Raw genomic sequence first — 20,890 nt, 5'->3', positions numbered from 1 at the left:
CATGAATGAATGCATCGAAATGGATGCAGCGGCTTTCAGCCTGAGACACATTCTCTGTGGGACGATAAAGTCTAGATAAATAAATATGTGTATCTAATTTTATATGATGATAAATGTTTCTGTTCACTGATCCCCCCGCCCCCAGCTATTCTTATCTTAGATGATTAAAAACCCACTAGGATAGGCATACTGTAGCCATATTGATGTATATTTGAGATTTTCATTAAAAGCTGATGAAAAGCAGAACAGCCCCTCCTTTATCTTATTTTACAGTTTTACATCAGTGCAGTGGGACCAGTCAAACAATTGATTTGATCAGATTTTGACATTAACAACTTAATATGTTTGCATAAATATTCACACACACAAAAAGAAGAAAACCAAAAACAAGACACAGATTCAATCCAACATGACCTGGACAAACAAGGAAAGAAAAGCATAAAATGGGAACAAGTAAAATAAACCATAAACAGCGTATTTATTGTGCATTAAGTTGAAGCATGGCACAGCGTTTCCATAGTTGTCCTGAGAGGTGATAGTGAACAATAATCATAAATGTAGGAGTTTATTGTCGGTTCTATAATGTAAAAACGACACTGTGTGTGTGAGTGTGTGTCATATGCTACACCCTGTTTGTCCGGTGGCATGAGGGACTGGCACCGGAGGCTGTTATAGCACCTCTTATGTTCTCATCTTGTGTAAAGGTATTGGTTTTTGATGGAGGAGGCGGAGGAGACTTAATGGATAGTTTTCTTCCTGACATTGTAGTAACCTAGAGCTCACCCCTGTGGCTGGAACCAACACACTTACAGATCTGCTCAGGGATTGTTTTTATAGATGGCGGCTGTCTTTCAGGGCCGGCGGAGGTAGCAATTTCATATAGGAATTGCAACCTTGAGCCTCCGATCTTTGAGTCAGTGGGGCAAGAGTAACATTGTGTTCACAGTCTGCAGATGAAGGATATCAGATATACACTGACCTGTGTTTGTTATTATCAAGTTGCAAATCAGGCATCTTTTTTTAGTGTCACTTACGATTCACTAGTTCCACAGGCCTGAAATCCAACACTTAAAAAGCCATTTAAAGTTCTGTGCTGCTGAGGAAGATGATTTAGGCGTCATAACTGCTCTCTGAAAAATACTAAATTAATACGATGTTACATTTTCAGAAAATATGTGTGGCTATTTCTTACCAGGTCCTTTCTCATTTGGAGAACGTGAATTTTGAGAAAATATCAAGCTAAATATGATGCAAGAAGAATAAAAACAGATCACGGCATAAAACAATTAGGAGAATGTCGTTGTTTGCGTGCAGCACGGGTCTGTAGGAAGGGCAGCTCTTCGCTCTATTCCTCGACAGACTGACTCTTTAGGAGAGTGCAAAGCTTTGTATAGTCTCTAAGAGCATTTGTGATTGGACAGGACTAAGATGGGGGAGTCTCCTGGTTTAGACTTTGAGATCCCCTTGTTGGGGCACAGGGTTGGATCACCCCTTTGGCTCACGTCTCCTCCAATGGCTCATCTAAACTGTCAAGCGAGGCCAAATTCTTATTCTAGCAAACTGTAGCTCATCTAAACTGTCAAGCGACGCCTCCCCACCTGGCGCTCCCTCATTCCTAGGTCTAGTGATTGGGTGAAATGACCTTAAGTCGCAGACTCTTTGGCGCATACTTCTACAATTGGAGTTTTCCCACTCCTTGAGCAAACTTGTTATTTTCACCTCAAATAACCTGGCCTCATGGCCTGCTGTACAAAAAATGGATGCTTTAGCAAGATGAATACCTTCAACAGAGAACCACCATGCATACAAATAAACTGTGGTGGAAGTTTGTGGTGGAAGTTCAATCGAATAAAGGGAGACCTACAAAGACAATTTTTTCTTTCATTTTTTTTCATTGATTTCTTTCATGCAGAAAAGGAGCATGACAACGGCAGTTCAGTCAAAATTCAATTAAGCCGGACATGATGTCGTCAGTCCAGCTGCAGTTCGACAGGAGAGTGGGCCAATTATGCTCTTCCTGGATGAAATACAAATAGTAGATCACACACAGTTGCACTTAACAAGTCTAGATGTAATTTTTCCTTTACATAAACAAAGCCATCTGTAGTGATATAGTATATGTTATTGGATGTGTCCAGATGGATGCGAATTAAAATGCTGTTTCTTGGTCGTTGAATTACTAAGGTGTTACCCAGTAGCACTGAATTAATGTGAAACAATGAACGAACAAAAGAACGAGCAAAAAATGTAACTTAAGGCTTTTTCCCTTTAGCTGTGCCGGCCTCTTGGTGTGCATGCAGAGGGCTTGTTACACACACACACACACACACACACACACACACACACACACACACACACACACACACACACACACACACACACACACACACACACACACAAACACACACACATTTGTCATGTTGAAACAGTTGAAACCACAGTTTTAACGTTTTCAACCACTTCCCGTTTCATCAATTAAAGCTAGATGAAGATAGAAAACCCTTTTTTCCTATATTGTGAATCAACTTGCGTTCAAACTATTTTACGGAACTTGACCTTTGGCCTCCCAAACAGTTATTCACAGTAGTCTTATATTAGTCTTTTTACTCACTCAGTCTTTCTATTTACCAGCCGAACAGGCGTACTTTGTGTGTTGACCATTATCAATTGTGCAGAGATTTTCTCGCAGCGTTGTGAACAGACTTAGGAGAGTTAGTTTCTAATCACTTTTATTAGATTTGTATAACTTTTCTATTCTTTGGTATCATCCAATACAATGTAATCTTATTTGAATTAAGTAAACCAAGTGCTAACTGTAATGGTAAAATATAGTGTTGTAATGTTGAGAATTGAACCTTCAATGACCCTCAGAGATCCAAGCACCTAATGGGAGAAGCAGATGTGGTACTGATTCTGTGGCTGCAAAACAGAGTAAACAGATAACCATCCCCCCCCACAATGGGGCAAACTGTGGGAAAAGTGCGCAGGTCAGAGGCCTTTTAAGATGTCTTCACTTGTATATTGAGGGGGTCGTAAACGGATGGGGGTTTGACTTCTCAGGATAAATGAAAAGGGAACTTATTTGTTTTCAAATGGACAACAGGTCTGGCAGGACTCAGTGTTTTATGGTACTCCACTGGGGCTTAGGAGGCGGAACCCTCATTGTGTTATAGGTGTGCTGATGACTGTTGCTTATTTGAATTTTGTGTCACAGGCTGCTCCGGGTAGCAGTAGCAGACTTTTCCTCTTGCAAAAAATAAACGGACGAAAGACAACTTTGATTCAGAGAGACTTCATTCTTCCTTAACAGATCTACAAGGAAAATCTTCCATTCCATAACTCAAAGGCCGTCTTTCTTCTGCGTTTCTTTCGAGGCTTCCTCTTCGTGGAGACCGGTCAGCCCCTCAGGCATGCAGGATCTCCTCCCAACAGCTCACTGCTGATGTCACAGCACACACACCTCATTCCACTTTATAGAGTAAGAGAGCCAAGACTGTACGGATGTATCCTCTGTTAGCGGGGGAGGCGCCTCTACCTTCAGGTTTCAAACGTGCGATCATGCGTAACAATGTGAATGAAAACTTGACCCCAGACATTAAGTTCCACTAAAGACGTGTAGAAGTGTTAGGATGCCCCAAGCTTAAATGAGCCGATCAGGAGTCAAAAGCAGTTTTGGATGAAGCTTAATTTGATGTTTCTTTACATTCACCCACGGCCCAAAGGTTCCGCCAGTCTCTACTGGACTCTCCCTGTTCCCCTTCACAAACAAATGGAGCTCTTTATATACACCTGGTGACTCTAATTAGACCAGACCTACCATCTGAGGTCCGTTTATCTATAACAAAATATGTACATTAAATATTTACACGATTTGACTAACCCCCAAAATATCCATATTAATTTACGCCTATTTATCCTTCCTATAAATAAAGTAAATTATAAATTCATAGTTTTATATAAATAAACACCACAACACATATCTTCACTTCCAACTACCTGCTTCCTCCCCATGGTATTTCCCAGAACTATAAATGGGCCCCCGGATCCCTGGGGAAGTCTTTTCCCCCGAACACCCTGAGAAGAGGACTCAGGCAGAGAGGTAAGTTGTTGGAATATATATATACACAATATTGTTCTGCCACCTAACTAGACATTTGTCAGTTTGTCAGTTGTCAGTTTGTTGGCAGGGAGAACAAAGGACCTCTCTGTGTCCCAGCTGAGCACACATGGCTCCCAGCATTCACACTCCAACAATAAATACTTTGACTTGTACTCATATTCATAATCTGGTATCGGCTTGTACCATTGTCATATGTTATCCAAATCATACAGGTCTTTGTCCCTTTTTGGTAGACTCTACTTTGAAACCTTCAAATCGGCAGGTGAAGAAAAGTTCACTCTTTGTAGAAACTATAGCACCACTTTACGCACACGGAAAACAGGATGCAGAGCCGGGAGGCAATACGAAAAGGGGAAAAGGTGACGCATCCACCGATGACGAGTATAGAGGAAATCAGTACATCGTGCATACAAAGGGCTGTAATATATGTAATGGGGATTTTTATATTCTTATGAGTATTTTACATTCTTATATAAGTAAACTGGTATATAAGTTGTTGTTGTGCATACCATCAACGCTTGCATTGTGCAACTCGTGGTTCATGCAGCAGCATCCCTTATCATGCACGTCCTCATTGCTGTCAATGAATACGTGTATTGACAGTCCATACCAGAATGTATGTGTGTGTCTTGTGACTCGGCAGACAAAGCACTCTTTTGTCGGCACCGGCAGGATGTTCCAATACCCTATGACGGTACACGTTTTACACATCATTTTTCTTCAAATTACCTGTTTTTGAAATCTCTTTCAGCATACACCATTAACTGTTACTGTGATCAACAGTTTTATTTTATTGAATTTTTTTAAAGCTGATAGGTGCTCCACATCGCTCTCTGGGTCACAAACTGGTACAACTGGTCCGATTTAATGTCAAAATCAAGCTTTTTCTTTAACCGTTCAGAACATGCTAGGCTAGGTTAGTGCTTATTGCAATGCTTTTCTTCCCTCTTTCATGATTTTCACATATATTCCTCCTCAGTATTGCAATGAATATCAGGATCCTTAGAGTAACTTCCCTTTGCTCCTCTCTTTGCTCCTGTCTTTGCTCCTCTCTTTGGATCCTCTCTTTGGATCGTCTCTGTATCCCACAACTTACTTCAATAAATAAAAGTGCCCCTCCTATTTGATGAACTACCTCTAGTAAAAGCAAAGTTTCCCCAAAGAGGATCAACAAACCTTTCATTAGGGTTATCAATTAAGTGAAACACTCCTAACCTGCCCCTTAACTGCACTACATCTTCTGTCTCCTGTCCCACATCCCAGAAGTTTACAGGAATGCAAGCTTCAGAAGCTAAAAAGCTCTTTGGTTCTACTCCCTCTACACCGTTATGATTAATTCCTCTCATATATCATTAACCTAAGACTAGCGGGAGTTTCCACATTTTCTGTCTTATCAGTGACTTTAGTCACTCAAGCGGGGAAAAGTGGAAAGAACATTTTTGTATGTGTGTTAAACTTATGCAACAGTCTTTACATCCACAGTATATATCCATATGCAGTTTTATGCCTCATTATCGTGATTTTAACTCTTATATAAATTCAAACCGAGGAGGCGAACACATCTGGTATTTGACTCCAGTATCGTTATGAGGGGCTTGCTGCAGAGATGGACATCTCTGCGGAATTGGAAATGGTACGTATACAACACGAGACTTGTGTGGCAAAGTTATTCTCTTACACATAGCTCTCAGCTCCATTTCTATGTAGGTCTCCTTAGCCTGGGTGGGCCTCTCGGTTGTGTATAAAACCTTTGCACAAAGAACTTTGTCAGATCTTCTTGCTCCCCTCCAGTAGGAAGAACCCTTTGTCCCATTCGGCTAAATGTACCATGTACTATGTTTGATGACTTGTAAACTCGTTATAATCTTTCTATATCTTATCCTGTGATAAGGTATTCAAGGACAAACATGCTTAAAGTACTTCTGATTTCTCAGATTAAACTATATTAATTCCCACCATACTTGTTACTTGTTAAATTCCCCTTGTTGAGGAAAGTTAAGTAATATGGTGTAGTATTGCTCCTCAGAATATTGCCAGGGATCTTTGGGGGTCCTGAAAGGATTCCCACCGGCAAAAACTAAATCCTGAGAAATTGTTTAATTTTACTTGAGCGATCAGTATCAGGAATCCTTTGTAAAATGGATCTTGTGCAAATCTAGTTTGTAGGGTCTGCTCCATAAAAAAGTAAACTAAAGCATAAACAACAGCATTTTGGGATCACAAGGAATGCTGCTTTATTAAAATGCTGCATATAGAAGGTGCCCTTTAATTTATAAAATCAAAGATGTAAAACGTGATGCCGCATTTATGCCAAAAGACAAGAAAAATTACCTACTTCAATATGATGAAGGAACTTAAATAGCCAAAGTGGACCAACTAGTAAATAAACACATGTTGTAGCTCCCCCTGTTGGTCAATCTGATTATTTTTTAATGATGAAGAATAATTTCCTGATTTTTTTATTCAAATAAGATAATTGTGTGTGTGTGTGTGTGTGTGTGTGTGTGTGTGTGTGTGTGTGTGTGTGTGCGTGTGTGCGTGTAGGTGTGTGTGTGTGTATGTATGAGAGAGTGGGAGACAAGTGGAACAAAGTCTTGATCTCTAAAGACATTGTAAGAGATGGCGAAGAGTACAGATTAGCACATAGAGTAAGATAGAGCGGAAGGTTTATCTGAATGGAACATTCCTCTCCCAAAGTGTGGTGCGCGAGCTGCCTCTAGGGGGTGCGCGAGAGGAAAAATGTAATGGTGGTCTAATGGTGTAATAATTAATATTAAACATAATTAAAAAAAAAATAAGTAGGATTTTTTAATTATAAAAATTCCCTTGTAATATTTACATTTAATTCCAATTAAAAACGTACAATTTAATAAATAGATGCACTTCTGGTCCGGCCGCCAGACTGTCTTTTACGTACACACTAGCTAGCCTAGCTTGTGCACCTAACGTCATTTCATTCATTCAGCAACATCCATGAAAATATGTTAAACTGGCTGAAATCAGGGAAGCTGTCAGGTGGGACATCTCCCTTACATTTTTTAGATCAAAATTGGAGTTACAAAACAGCCAAAAACAATTGCAGTCTCATTCATGTGTTGGGTCTACACCAGGGATTCCCAAAGTGTGGTGCGCGCACCCCTGGAGCCTCCTTTTTTTATTTATATCTATTTCTGAGCCTATCATGTGCCACTCTTTGTTCTTTACGTGGCTTACTGTGTTTAAGTAAATAAATGTGAAATGCAATCTGCCTCTGAGCCTGTGCGTGTGTCCTCGCCATCCTTTTTGCTCTTTAAAAGTGACGCCTTGTGTAACTGAAATTATACAGCGGACTAAATCTTGTAACAAACGCCACGCGCGAGCAAACAGTTCTCGCATTGGTCCGATTTTATGGGGCTATAAATAGGCTCTGTTGCGTTTTTTTTTAAGGTGTAGGGGGTTGAGGGTGCGTGAACCCGGTCGGGATGTAGAAGGGGGTGCGTGGCCTAAAAAGTTTGGGAACCGCTGCCTTAGGGGGAGGGGCTATAGTTGGCCTATGACCCCCTTCGTTAGTTCCTATGTCAAACCTGCTGTAGTTCCTGTGAAAGCTGGCAGGATGTCTAATGTGCCTTTGTGGCTATATGCCCGAGGCCCAGTTTTACCTCGGAGGAGAATTGCGAAATTAAGATAAGCAAATGAAGCAGATGGTTTTGGGAGATTCTGCTAGGTTAAAGTTTCATTTTGTTACGTTTGTGTTTATTCCAATATGACATAGTGATGCTCAGGTTTTGGGATAAAAGGTGTTTATTAGAGATCTTTTATCCACCTTGCCTAAGAGTATAATATATTTAGGTGATGCTCTTACCATATATATATCAATGCTTGGTTAAAAATGTATTATGAATCAAGAAGAATTGTAATCTCATGTCTGTATTAAGTTCAAATGTACAATCAGAAAGTCTGGTGTTCATTAATACTTTGTAACATCATTTTTTTATAAAAAATATCAAACTAGGAACTTGGGCTAGACAGAGGTTTGTAAAAAGCTGGAGTGTCAAAAAAGTAGAAGTTGAGAAAATGGGCCAAATAAGTGGGGGCTTTGAGACAAGCCCATTGTTCCTGAGCATCCTTGTAAGAGGGGTCAAGAGGTTAGATTGGTCCTAAAGTCACGAGTTTAGTGAGATGCGTTTTTGGCGTGTTAGTTGAAGAGTTGGAGAAATACTTAGGTGTCGTGGCAGAGCTCCACGACGACCCGCCCCGACAGCAGTGAGTTCGGGGTACATCCATCACGGCTACTTTCACTGATAAATACACAGGATACACATATTTGGTGTCATTAATTAGAGAGAGAGAGATCACTGTGCCTGGATGACTTCTTGACTGTGGTCCCGTGTTACTGAACATAACACATTCCACTACAATGATAAAGAGCACCAGCAAACTGTTTTTACAACATCTTTGAAAATGCGATAATCAAATTAATCTAATTATTATCCTCATCTCTTGTCACTTCTCGCTTTCTAGGGACAGATGTGTGTACGTTCATTATCTCTTGAACAGGTAAAGATGGATGCAGGTCAACATGACCTGAGGAGTGAATGGGAGGAAAACAGTTGGAAAGCAGACGGGTGATTCATTAGAAACGCTGAGGTTTATCTCGGATGTGGTAGTCTAGAAGCAGATGCGGCAGGAATTCGGCCAGCCCGAAGGTATGGAGAGGTGTGTATTCATTTTAAGTTAATTGATCTTGGAACAACTCGGTTTGCTAGTACTCTGTGTGATGCAAATAAACCTGAAAGTGAATTGAAGACATTCAATTCCACTCATTTGTGGTTTGTGAGTTCCTGTTAGTGAGATCCAGTGGTGTCTCACTGTCAGAGTGTAGAAGTTATTAAGTTAACAGTGAGATATTAATCACGGGACGGACCCAGGGCAATTGAAGAAGCTGATCATACGGTTATATATTATACTAATACCACTGATGAATTAATGGGTAAGTTGCATTTTATCGTTGTTGTTGGTTTTCATAGAGACAATTGTAACTTTTTTTTTACTGTTGGGTATCTGTACCATTGTGTGAAATATTTTAAGCTTTTTCTTTTAAACAGAGCTCTAAGGTTAAATAAACATATTTAGCACCTCCGGTTGGCTTTTTTAGGTTATCCCCTGAGCAAAATGTTTTGATTAATTGATTAGCTAAGTTAAACAACCGCACATGGATTTTCTTCCACTCTGTGCTTTTTATTCTTTGTGGTTAATTTAAGTTGATATGTTTTGTCAGAGCAGTCAGCAGTCTCTTCCCGGCTTATGAGTGAATAATGACAAAGCAGCATGGCTCAGAGTTTCTCTTCATTATGATCATTATGATAATGGTAATCTAACCTCACTGACTGCTGCATACACTCCCTCAGGGACAGCAGGCCGCTTACTGTCTGTACGTCGACTCTGAGCACTGATTTAAAAAAAGTCTGCAGTCATCCTCGCTCTACTAGAGGATATTCTTTGTCATGTAACCTTAAGCAGATCCACAAGCCCAAGGTTATGTTAACTTAACTTATCAACATGTAGAAAGCGAATCAAGGTTGATAATATAAATCGTTATATTCTGTAGATATTCTGCATTTCATTATTCTTATGTCTATTAGAGTTCAGGTTGTGCGAGGTCAGTTTAACACTTGGATATCTTTCATTATTTTAATTTTTCATATATTATTTATTTAAGTTGCAATTCAGTTTATTCTTCTCTTCTATTTCTCTTGCAGTTTAATTAAAACGGAGTATTTGCATGTGCTTTTAAATTCCACTTTGTCTCTATTTTATCTGTACTTGCTAGATTACATACTTTATTTCTTTCCAGAAAACTTCCAACAAGGAAAATAGGAAATTATGGACCAACATCGAAAAGTCTAAATGCCGTTTCATAGAGTAACTCTGAATTTTTATCTAAAAGTAGCCACTGTTTTGTCAAAATGTATCATGTTAAACACGGAATATCCAGAAATAACCAGAAAAAGTATTCCCGTGACCTGATGATCATGACAATGTTGCTGGTAATGCAGTGTTGATTCAGTATGATATCCTGCCAATTTTCTGCTGACTTCACAGCGAGCAGGCCGCAGCTTTAATAATTCATACACAAATCTATACTGATGACACCAAGAAATGCCACATAAATACATAAAATATCCTGCAAGTCATCCTGTACCTACAAAACACAGTTTCCACATCTGGTTTGAGACAAGTGACTTCAGTTGGTCTCTGAACGTGTCTGGCTCAGCTCACAAATATGCACAGCAGGGTGCCAGCTGAAATACATGCCAGGAACATCAGAAAGCATCATTTATTTAGAGAGCTTACTGTTTGAATAATACAGATCAAAACAATGAGCTGTACTGAATTGATTTCAGTGACTGCACATGACTGGCGGAACAGTAAAATAATCAAGCAATATGCTCGAGTTGGAACTTGTATTCACAGGCGTTGCCACAGCACTGATCATGTTAACAGCACGATACGCTTCACTGTTAAAGGAAACTGATAAAAAAACATGACACAATGCTATTTCTTATTCCCATATAACTAACAACTCACTTTCCTAGTTATGCAAATGCACCAATGAATATGCTTCGAAAGAATAAAGCTTAATGCAAGAGTGAGCTCAATAATATCCTCAGAAGAACAAGTGTTGCTTCATATAAGAGAGAATGAGGAAGGAGAAGGAACTCTCGGTGCATAATGTTTTCTCTCATACTTTTGTTGCCAAAGATTCACACAAACAAGAAAATAGTACTTCTGATGTTCGCTGAATTTCTCTGCATTTGTTCCTTCTCTTATTGTGTCTCTTTGAAATGACTTCTACCTGAGTGGAATTAAGTAATATGTTGAAATTGTGAAATTAGTTATGCTTTATGCGTGAGCAGCGAATGGCTAGGGAACACGTTATGAAAGATAGATGACATCCATCTGTGGTGAAATACACATATCTGCTACAAGGTGCAATATAGATATAGATATTTACAGTATGTGCACCTTGTAGTAGTGTGTAAGTAAACGTCAGATCAGATGAAGTAAGCACCCAATCTGCACTAAATATCTCTATTTAAAATGTAATTCAGCTGCACTTGTTTTATCGTGTCCCCTCGTTTTGATTGAAACACCTACATGTGAGAACCCATACGAAGAGGCAGATGATGCCCATGTCATGCCAACAGCTCTCTGAATCAGGACATTATCTTTTTAAAGAGGGGAACCATGGGAACAGCACACAATGATCGATATATTCACACACACGTGTAGCTGCATGTGCAGAATATGAAAGCCCATGTGCTTGTTTGAGTTTGTGTCAGTGCAGCTGCATGTGCATACCGTATAGAAGACTAGCCCGCAGGCAAATCACAGCATCAGATATTATAATGCACAGGACATAAATCTCATTAAGTCCGGTTACAAAAGTGCTGATTGACAAATGAGCTGCTTCCCAACAGAAATACAGTCTTCAGCAGACAATGTTCCCTTTCATCCACATCCTTGTCTGTAAAGATGCAGAAAGGAAGAAGAAAGTACCACTGATGAGACCCATTATCTGTTAGATTAGCTTTCTTTGTACTGCCAAAGAAATTAGCTGTTCTTCATGTTGAAGTCTTTTGTATTATCACCCAAAATAAATCAATTAATAAAATATTTTACAGAAGTACAATTTTTCATATGCTATAAATTCAGCGCATCGGGCTGACTGCTACAGATGGTGACCAGACATTGTTTGAGTTGTCAGATGAGGTGTGTGTGTATGTGTGTCACGGTGACAAACAGTGAAATGGAAAGAAAATAGAGTGAACCGTCATGGTCAGAATGGAGAGTGACAAGGAAACAAAAGAGAGAGTTTTAACAGTCATAGAGGGAGACAGCGAGAGAAGGAGAGTGCCTTTAGGTCTCATCTGTGACATAAAAACACACCTCTATTTGAAAGTGTTTGGCACAATGCATTGAGCTGAAGCTGCTACTCCCTTGAGAGTTGCACACACATAAAAGTCACCACAAAACCGAACAAAATAGGCCGTTTCCCCTGAAAAGACTCGTGTTTCAAAGGCAGTTGCAACATGTGATGTAGGAGGCAGCAGGGCTCCCTGGTGGATAACACTTACAGAAGATAACAAGACGAGAGAGATGGGGGAGGGAGGGGGGGGGGGGTCTCAGACGGAGTGCAGCAGAGTCATCTCTCTAAATACTCCCTGTGTCAACCGGTTTGAATCACCAGCAGGTGGCCATGTTTAACGTCCCATGGGAGCATTTGGAGAGCAGGTCACTTCTCGGTGCACCGCTCGATCCGATCTGAAAGGATTGTTTGTGCTGAGAGAGAAAATAGACGCAGCACAGCGGGGAGTATTCCCAGGTAGTTCAAGGTTAAAGCAAAACTCTAAGCACAGCGGCTCATGTGCAGACGACACGCAGAGACAAGGGATGTGAGCTGCTGAGAAAGTAGGTGTGAGTGTTGACATTGTAATTAGAAACTCATGAGGGAAATTTCCTCCAGTCATTTTGCTCCGTGATTTTAATAAGCCTTTTTTACTGTCAGAGGGAGATGACACTTCCCAATGACAGCACTAATCTCCATAATACACATGGGCCTTAAAGTAAGTTTTCAGCTCCTCTGAGATAACAAAGGGCCGTTGCCACTATGAAACTGTAACAGAGCAACTACTTAATGTGCATATCAAAGGGTCTACACTCTCAGTTCGCGACCCTCATCTGCAGCAAGGCAATATGTTTTATAGCCATCTTCTGTGGCACATTTTGAAACACATTTGCTGTGGAGATGCTGGTAGGGGATGATGTTTGCTTTACTTTCAGTGAGAACTCTTCCCTTATTACACCTCAGGCAAGCTGTGACTCAGGGATTGTCTTTTGCTGGGAGGCTTGTGGAAGCCGAAGCCCCAGAGGGCTGGAACAGCACCAGCAAACACACTCACTTCAACCTGTTAACAGCATGGCTTTGACCTTTGACCTTTCATCCATACATTAGAAATGAGGTGATCAGAATGCTTTGCACAGGATACACTTATATTATTTACTGTGGTGGAAATTAAGCAAGTTAGTCTTTGAACAATGTATTACAAGATAAGATATAAAAAGAATATAACAAGGTTACAAGTCAATCGCACATGAGCCATAGTACAGACAGGAGTCAGGTAACATTCAGGCTGAATGGTTCAGAAGGTTCCATCCACCTACGGTGAGGAGGTAGAAATTCTGACGAAGTTTAACAGTGAAGCTGAAGCTTTATACTCTCAGAAGCCCTCTCCTGCTCCCTGTGCTGTGTTCCATCTGTGTCAATAGCCACAGGTAGAGATGCAGAGGAAAGAGAAGGGTCAATGTGTAGATCAACAGGAGCAGAGGTCCCTCTCTTGTGTACTCATAATAAGTCATTGTTAGACTTGTGTGAGATAATGTAATTAATGGAAGTTTTAGACACAGGGGTATTCAGTTGCACATCCGGAAAATATATCTCTCAGAATGCATAGAATGTATTTTCCCCCCAACATTTGCAATAGGTTTTTGTTCTTCCTCAGGGTCTGATAGGCAGGTGTCCTTGTTCCATGACAACCATGACGTCATGTGTCCACAACATTTACCTGAACAAATAATATACTTCCACATGTGTCAGTATCTCATCTATTAATAGTTACTTTGCTGACCAGGCATAACAAAGTCATTTCTCACACTTTCTTCACACTTCCTTGTTTTGGTTACAATACAAATGTCCTCTTCTCCCTCTTATCCTGGCCGATGAGACCTGTGCTCAGGTTAAAGTTGGGTGCTTTAGCTATGCAGAGAGTTATTGTGAGAAAAAATCTACTCGACACAGAGTGTGAAATCATTAATCAGGTAATTTATTCTTGCAAGAAGGAGCAGAGTTGAAATCACAGTCATCTTATGCTTTCAGATCGATACTCAAAGGTCTGTCTCTGCTTCTGTCCTTTATACACTGTGATAAACACTTCATGACAGGAGGGGGTGGTGGAGGTTTGGCCCTCCTTATCTTCCTTGAGAACAGGCCTCTATTGTTTTTCTGTGGGAGCTTCCTCCCGGGAGGCGTTCCAGAGAAGCTAGATGTGTTATCCTTCTCATAGAAGTTTCTGTGGTCAACCTCTTATCTGCATTACTTCCTGCATGGTGCCCGTCAGCAAGGCCCTCAGAATGTGATTTATTGTCTCTTTGTTGTGTGAGACCTCAGAAGATAAGTCATATATGTGCAATATAAACAAGAAGACAGGACCTGAAGGTAGGTACAATAAGTGAAAACCCCTGTGTGGGTGCTTGATAGCGCTCCTAGTGATAGCTATTGTGTGTGTGTTTACATGTTGGAGGGTCAAGTCAAATAAATAACACAGTATGTATTAGGCGATTGTATCAAATATAATTATTGAATGTATTAGGTGATTGTGGAAGGAATCCAGAAGATATCAAGCCCTCACCAAATAAGTTAACGTCTGTGAGTAAATCAAGGCCTGAAGAATGTATGTGAGGCTTGCTTTACTTTTTATATAAATCAGTAATTTAGAGTAGTAACCTGCACATTTTCTTTACATATTGTTTCTGTGATATGTATTGTTGTCAACAAATATGCAAGTTGAAGTATGGGCTGAAAATGTATAGTTTTGTAAAATCTGGAATCTATTTTGAGTTGCCATTGAACCTCTCAGGTCCTGTTCGTCTGTGTGTATTGGGTATATTGGGTTACAATTCTGTACAAGCCAATTAGGGACAGGTATTGTAGCCTACTGAGGTCCTAGAAGGAGGGAGCTAAAAATAACTCAGTTTAATCAGTGCCAAGGAACAGTGAGAACAGACAATACTTTGCTTGAGAGATTCAAATGGGATTGAATTATCTTGTTGTCGTCATATTAACGTTGTGCTACCACAGACTGAAAGACTAAATTCTTGGGTATTTTTCTTTTTTTTCCTTAATTAAGAGGTAATTTTTATTGTATGATTCATAAATGATGTGATTCTTCTGGTAAAATGGGGGTTCTCCTATGGCTAAGTCTGAATGCATGGGGGTTATAAGCTCACAATAACAGTAAGCTATACAACAAGCTAACTTGGCCTTGCTACACCATAGTCTGTCTAAATATGTTAGTTACTTTAGATGCATCTTTATTATATATATATATATATATATATATATATATATATATATATATATATATATATATATATATATATATATATATATATATATATATATATATATATAGACCTTAACCAATTCATCTTCTACGCAAAGTGGTTATCAGATATAATATCAAAGGGGGATGCAATGATAACACAATTGGTTTGGAGTGGTGGGCTACACATAAAACCACCATTTTTGCCACCTGGTGGCAGCAGAAACGAGCAATACCAACATTATCCACATTTATTAAGTTGATATTGTGAACAAACAGTCACTTATTTACACATTTAACAGATAAGGAGCAACATTAAATGGCTGTAGTCTTGGTCTTCATTAAAACCTGGAGAGGGGAAAATCGGGTTATTTAGCTGCTAAATGATCAATTACGTTCACCAGCGTGTCTCCATTCAGTCTGCCATTTGTATGCTGGGCAGGTAGTGGACAGTCTTTTTTTAAAGCTCTTTCACTGAAAACCTTTGCTGCAGCATGTGTAAACAACGCTGATGAGAGCAGTGAAAAAGAGTCCCAGAAAGCCAAAACAATGAGCTCAAACAGCTGAACTGCAGAGCAATGTTACACTGTGGGTTCATCACTGCGAGGGATCTCTTTCATGTTACACTTACTTTGGTACCTTGCTGATGCAAAACTGTTTTATCAGTGCAGCTTTAAACTTTAGTCTTTGAATGAACTTGTTTCTACTTTAGAAGAAGCACATGGCTCCTATTACGCCACTTGTTTCCCTCCTGCATAGAGAAATGTAGACATGTTGCCTGAATACATAAATGCTTCGCTGAAAAGATTTGCTGTTCTGAAGCCTCCTGCTCTGCGTCTCGCTTCCATTAATTACAGTCGGGGTAAAGAAATTGCGCATTACCATTTTATCTCTCCCCCAGCATAAGCCCACGTGCATGAATACATACATGCATACGCTTATTTTTTTCAAGGTCAGGTAGTCAGATTATTACTGTGTGGTGTCCTGATGATGATGACGACTGTTCTAAGCATCCTCAGAAGTTGTAAACACCCTCAGAAGCAGCAATGCACTCAAAAAGACAATGTGAAAGCAGGTTTAACAACCAGCCTGACACATAACATGTAGGCATCAACTTCCATGTTGTGTCAGACAAAGGTCGATCAAAGAGGTTGAGGAATGAGATGATTCCAATGGAGAAGATGAGCTTGTTGTTGCGCACTAGATCTGCAGTACAAACTCCCAAAGCCCCCACAAATCCTGATCAAGCAAACAGACCCGCACAGCTGATCCCAGACTATAAACAGTCTTTTTTAGAGTCCTGCTGCAGATCCTTTGATCACTGAAAGGAATAACCAATTATCCAATCGTATCTTGTCCAGATCACAGCTCTGTTAACCAGGACTCAGGACGCTCCAACCAAGCTGAACCTCTTATATTTATAGTACAAAAGAAACACATCTGCTACACTTAACAAACAGAAGAACATTATAATCAGTTGAGTGTCGTTGAAAAAAGAAACTGTGTTCAGTCCCCTAATATGATAGTGACAAGACTCTTTACTTTTCTATTGACTCAGTCAGATCGGTATAGATTCTAATAAAGATAATAAGTAAAGATATTTTTTCAATTCTAAAATATAGCTAAATTAGCATAAATTGTTTGTATTTAGTAAGGTGATGAATAGGACTGCTTCAGCGTTACATACTTTCGAAAAGTAAATTATTTATTTGATACGTTTGATGCATAAATTGGTGCCTTTAATAGGGATACAAATCATCACCACTCGTTGGTCATCGCCACATGACCTCAACACAAGTAAAACAATAAATAAAAGCTTCATACAACATTTTCTTTTCACCAGCACCCATGTAGAGGTGAATATAATTGTGTTTGTGGTTCTGAAAGTGCTGAAAATCTTAATTTGAAACACTCAAATCAGCTTCTTTCCAGTTAATAATTCACAGGCCCCGCTGTCAACGGTTTCCACTTGAACTACTTTCTACCAGTGAAACAATGACATGCATCACACAGCATGGTATCTTCATCATCATCCACAAGCTATAATAGAATGATGCAAAACATTATATGATGGCTCTTCCTTTGGATTGATAAAGAACGTGCCCTGTGTCACCACCTCCATCAGGACTTTTCTTCAATGCTTATAGCTCTAGTTCATCTGCATGATTCACTGGTTATCATTCATATATGTCATATGTATCATCCTCTAAGTACATACCGCTTCACACAATGCTTCATTAGCTTTATTGCAGCTGTCAAGGTTTTATAAATGATGTATATGGCCATTCAATGCACAGTGATTTGGTGTTGTTTAAGAGTTGGCACTCTCAGGTATTTGTGCTTTCATCACCTGATTGTGTGCTGATTCATGTCTTCCATTATTTCTGCATGTGAGTCACTTTGATTATTGCTCTTATCATCTTTGCATTTCAGTTCCTGCATGAGGCTGCAGAGCTCCCAATGGCCAGTAAGAATGATTACAAGAAATCCTTGCAGTGACCAATAATTCTCAATAACAGTTACACTTAAATTAGCCCATTGGATCCCCGCCTGCCCCGTTCCCTAAGCCTCTTCCCAAGCATTACGCCTGCTTTTTTTTAGGACATTCTGCAATAAACATCATCATTTTTTAATTTAGATATATATATTTGATGTATTGTTAAATATTGCTGAGTATCATGAACTGATGCTTTAATAGACGTGTATGCTTGTGGTGCCCAGCTCTGTCAGCACTAGAACATAATTCAATTCAATTCAATTCAGTTTATTTTATATAGCCCAACATCACAAATACAAGTTTGCCTCGGAGGGCTTTACAATCTGTACACATCGACCTCACATTGGATCAAGAAAAACTCCCCCAATAAATATAGTAAAAACCCTTTCACAGGGAAAAAGGGGAAACATAACTGCTCTTTCTGTCCGTGTTGTACTTTCCATCTGTTTGTCTGTTGTCCGCTGTCTGTCTATCTATCTTGACTTTGCCGGTCGACCATCATTGTGTATAATGTGTGTATTATATGCCAGGACAAAAGATTATTTTAAAATTTTGAATTGTTCACATATATAATGTTGATATTCATCTGATGCAAATCATCCCACCCTTTGGAAGTAAATAGCTCTAACCTTACATGCCTTTTTTGTCACGTCTCTGCTCCTTTGATATAAAGTACATGACTAATGTTCACTACCTTAATGGTTGTGAATGATACTCAGCTCCTGAGTGATCAGATTGCAGAGATCCCATTAGCCATGTCCCGACACAAACCATGAATGTGAAGACATCTCATCTCTGAGAAAAGAGGGCAGCACAACATGGTAGCATAGCAACAGATTTATATAGAGATGGAGAACTCACAGTTATCTATTCCATGACTGGGAAGAAAAGCTGTTCAGACGGGAGTACTTGGAAATTGTGTACGGCAAGGCACTCCAGTGTCTGCTTCTGATGTGAACTTACAGTGCAAGGATAGCAAATTGATAAATATGCTGTAAGAAACGTCACCATTCTTGTCTTCTGCATAAAGCTTCCTTCCTGTTCTATCTGAAGTAGACTACAGCAAGCTTCTGCATTCATGAGGTTCCTCTGGTGGCTAGCAGGCGGTCAGAGCGACTGGGTGCCTCTTATTAGGGACGAGCAGCAGGGTTCCCCCTCCAGCAAAGTCACAGACTCCCCGGTGGTCGGTAGCACATTATTCATTACCTTCAACAAACCCTGAGCAGGCTGCATGCCGCTGAACAGATAACAGGCCACACACAAATTGTGAGAAGACAAAGAAACAGAAGGCAGGTGGGAACCAATCATAGTTGCATATTTTAGTTTTCATATTTATACACAATTTTTGCGTTGTCTTTAAAGCTGATAGTGAATCTTTTTTTATATATAATTTAATGACTAGTGAAAGAGGTCACTTGACAGACATACAGAGAAGTATCACTCACGCCTTTGTCCTTAAAGAGTCTTGTTACTCATTATTTTTTGTTTTAGGGCAACTTACATACTTTCTCGCTCTTAGCTTGTTAAACATTTAATAATGTTTAGCAATTATTAGAGCCAGATATTTCCCTCAGAAATTTGTGGAGACCAAAAGCAGACAGTACATATCAGACTTACATTCCTCCAGAAACACATCTCCAAATAAAGGCTCATTTTGCTCTGTAGCAGAAGGTGAAAATATGTCAGTGTTGTTTTTACAATTTGTTACGGCTGCCCCCAAGTGGAAAATATATGCAAACAAATACAAATAAAAAAATCTTTAATGCAGCTTTAAAGGAGTGTCTCGTGGTGTGTTGCAACGTGAAACCAATTAAATACCCTTCCGCTCACCTCTCCCTTTCCAAGCGTGTCATAACTACAGTGATCGGATTACTAGGAGCAACTCTTATTGATACTCGATTATTTTTGCATGACTATAAAATTGCTTCAAAAAACATATATATAATTTTTTTAATAAATAAATTCAGAACATGATTATAATTTATTATTATTTGCACAGTTTAAATAGCAAAGTCACAATATATAGTCATACATATCCCACTGGAATAATCTAAAATCTCTACTTCCCCTTTTTAACTTCAGTGACATTTCATTGACATCAGAGTCACTCTGTGGCAGAGTAGATGGTGGTATGAGTAGTAGATGACGTGTCAACGTCAACAGAATGAAAAGAATGTGAACAAGGAAAACAAGAAATCGAGCCGAGAGGTTAGAGAGGAGTGAGGGAATAAAGCTACGTGAAGACAATCCAGTCTCTCTTGTGCTCTGTGGGTGTTTGTTTGCTGAGGTCCTGTCGGTGAGATCCTGTTCAGTTGTCCTGGGCTGCTGAAAGATGGCGGTGAATTCAATCTTCCTAAATGCATAAGAAAATACAACGATTGCTAGTTTCTAGTCATTATAGACAAATTAAAACATAATTATCAATATTATATTCCATTTCTGCCAATGAATCCCCTTAAATGTTACACACTGTTAGTCTCAGGATGTTGAACAGATGCATAGATGGCAATTAAGCAAAGTGATGAATCAATGCATTTATTTTGTTGGACACATGTGTATGTGTACTGTTCTGTGTCTGATCACCCCTCCCCAACCACTCACACACACGAATGCCGCCCTCTCTTTTTCATAAAGAATTATTAGAATCACATTATTTCTGCACCAGTTTATTTTCCACAATTTCTGCCTTCCTTAGAACCACGCTACATCTATTCATAAAAAGATCATATTTTTTTTATATGATTTCACACCATGGCTCACTCTCACTCTCACCAGTCAGCGTGAGCCTCCCATTCAGTCAATTTCTGGTGTTTTTTTTGGTGTTTATCAAAATAATGGAAAGTCTTTCATGTGCTGCAAGGCTGACACGGTCGGTATTCATCTTTCAGGGCGAATGAACTAGAGATTGTTTATGGTTTCATCCATCTTTCTAAAATCCCTTCTATCATTGTACTGTAATGGTCAGAGGCTGCCAGACCATCCTGAATTGAGTGAATTTATTATTTCCTGATTGAAAAAGTAGAGAATGAACTTCATACTGAATAAAATAAATACATATATTATTCTTATTCATTTTCCTCTTTTGTTCAACTGGGTTGCAAATGAATATGGCTCTGAATATGCGAGTTGGAT

This window comes from Taurulus bubalis, assembly GCF_910589615.1.
Source record: "Taurulus bubalis genome assembly, chromosome: 9".
NCBI classification, from domain to species: domain Eukaryota; kingdom Metazoa; phylum Chordata; class Actinopteri; order Perciformes; family Cottidae; genus Taurulus; species Taurulus bubalis.
This window is presented reverse-complemented; position numbering follows the sequence as displayed.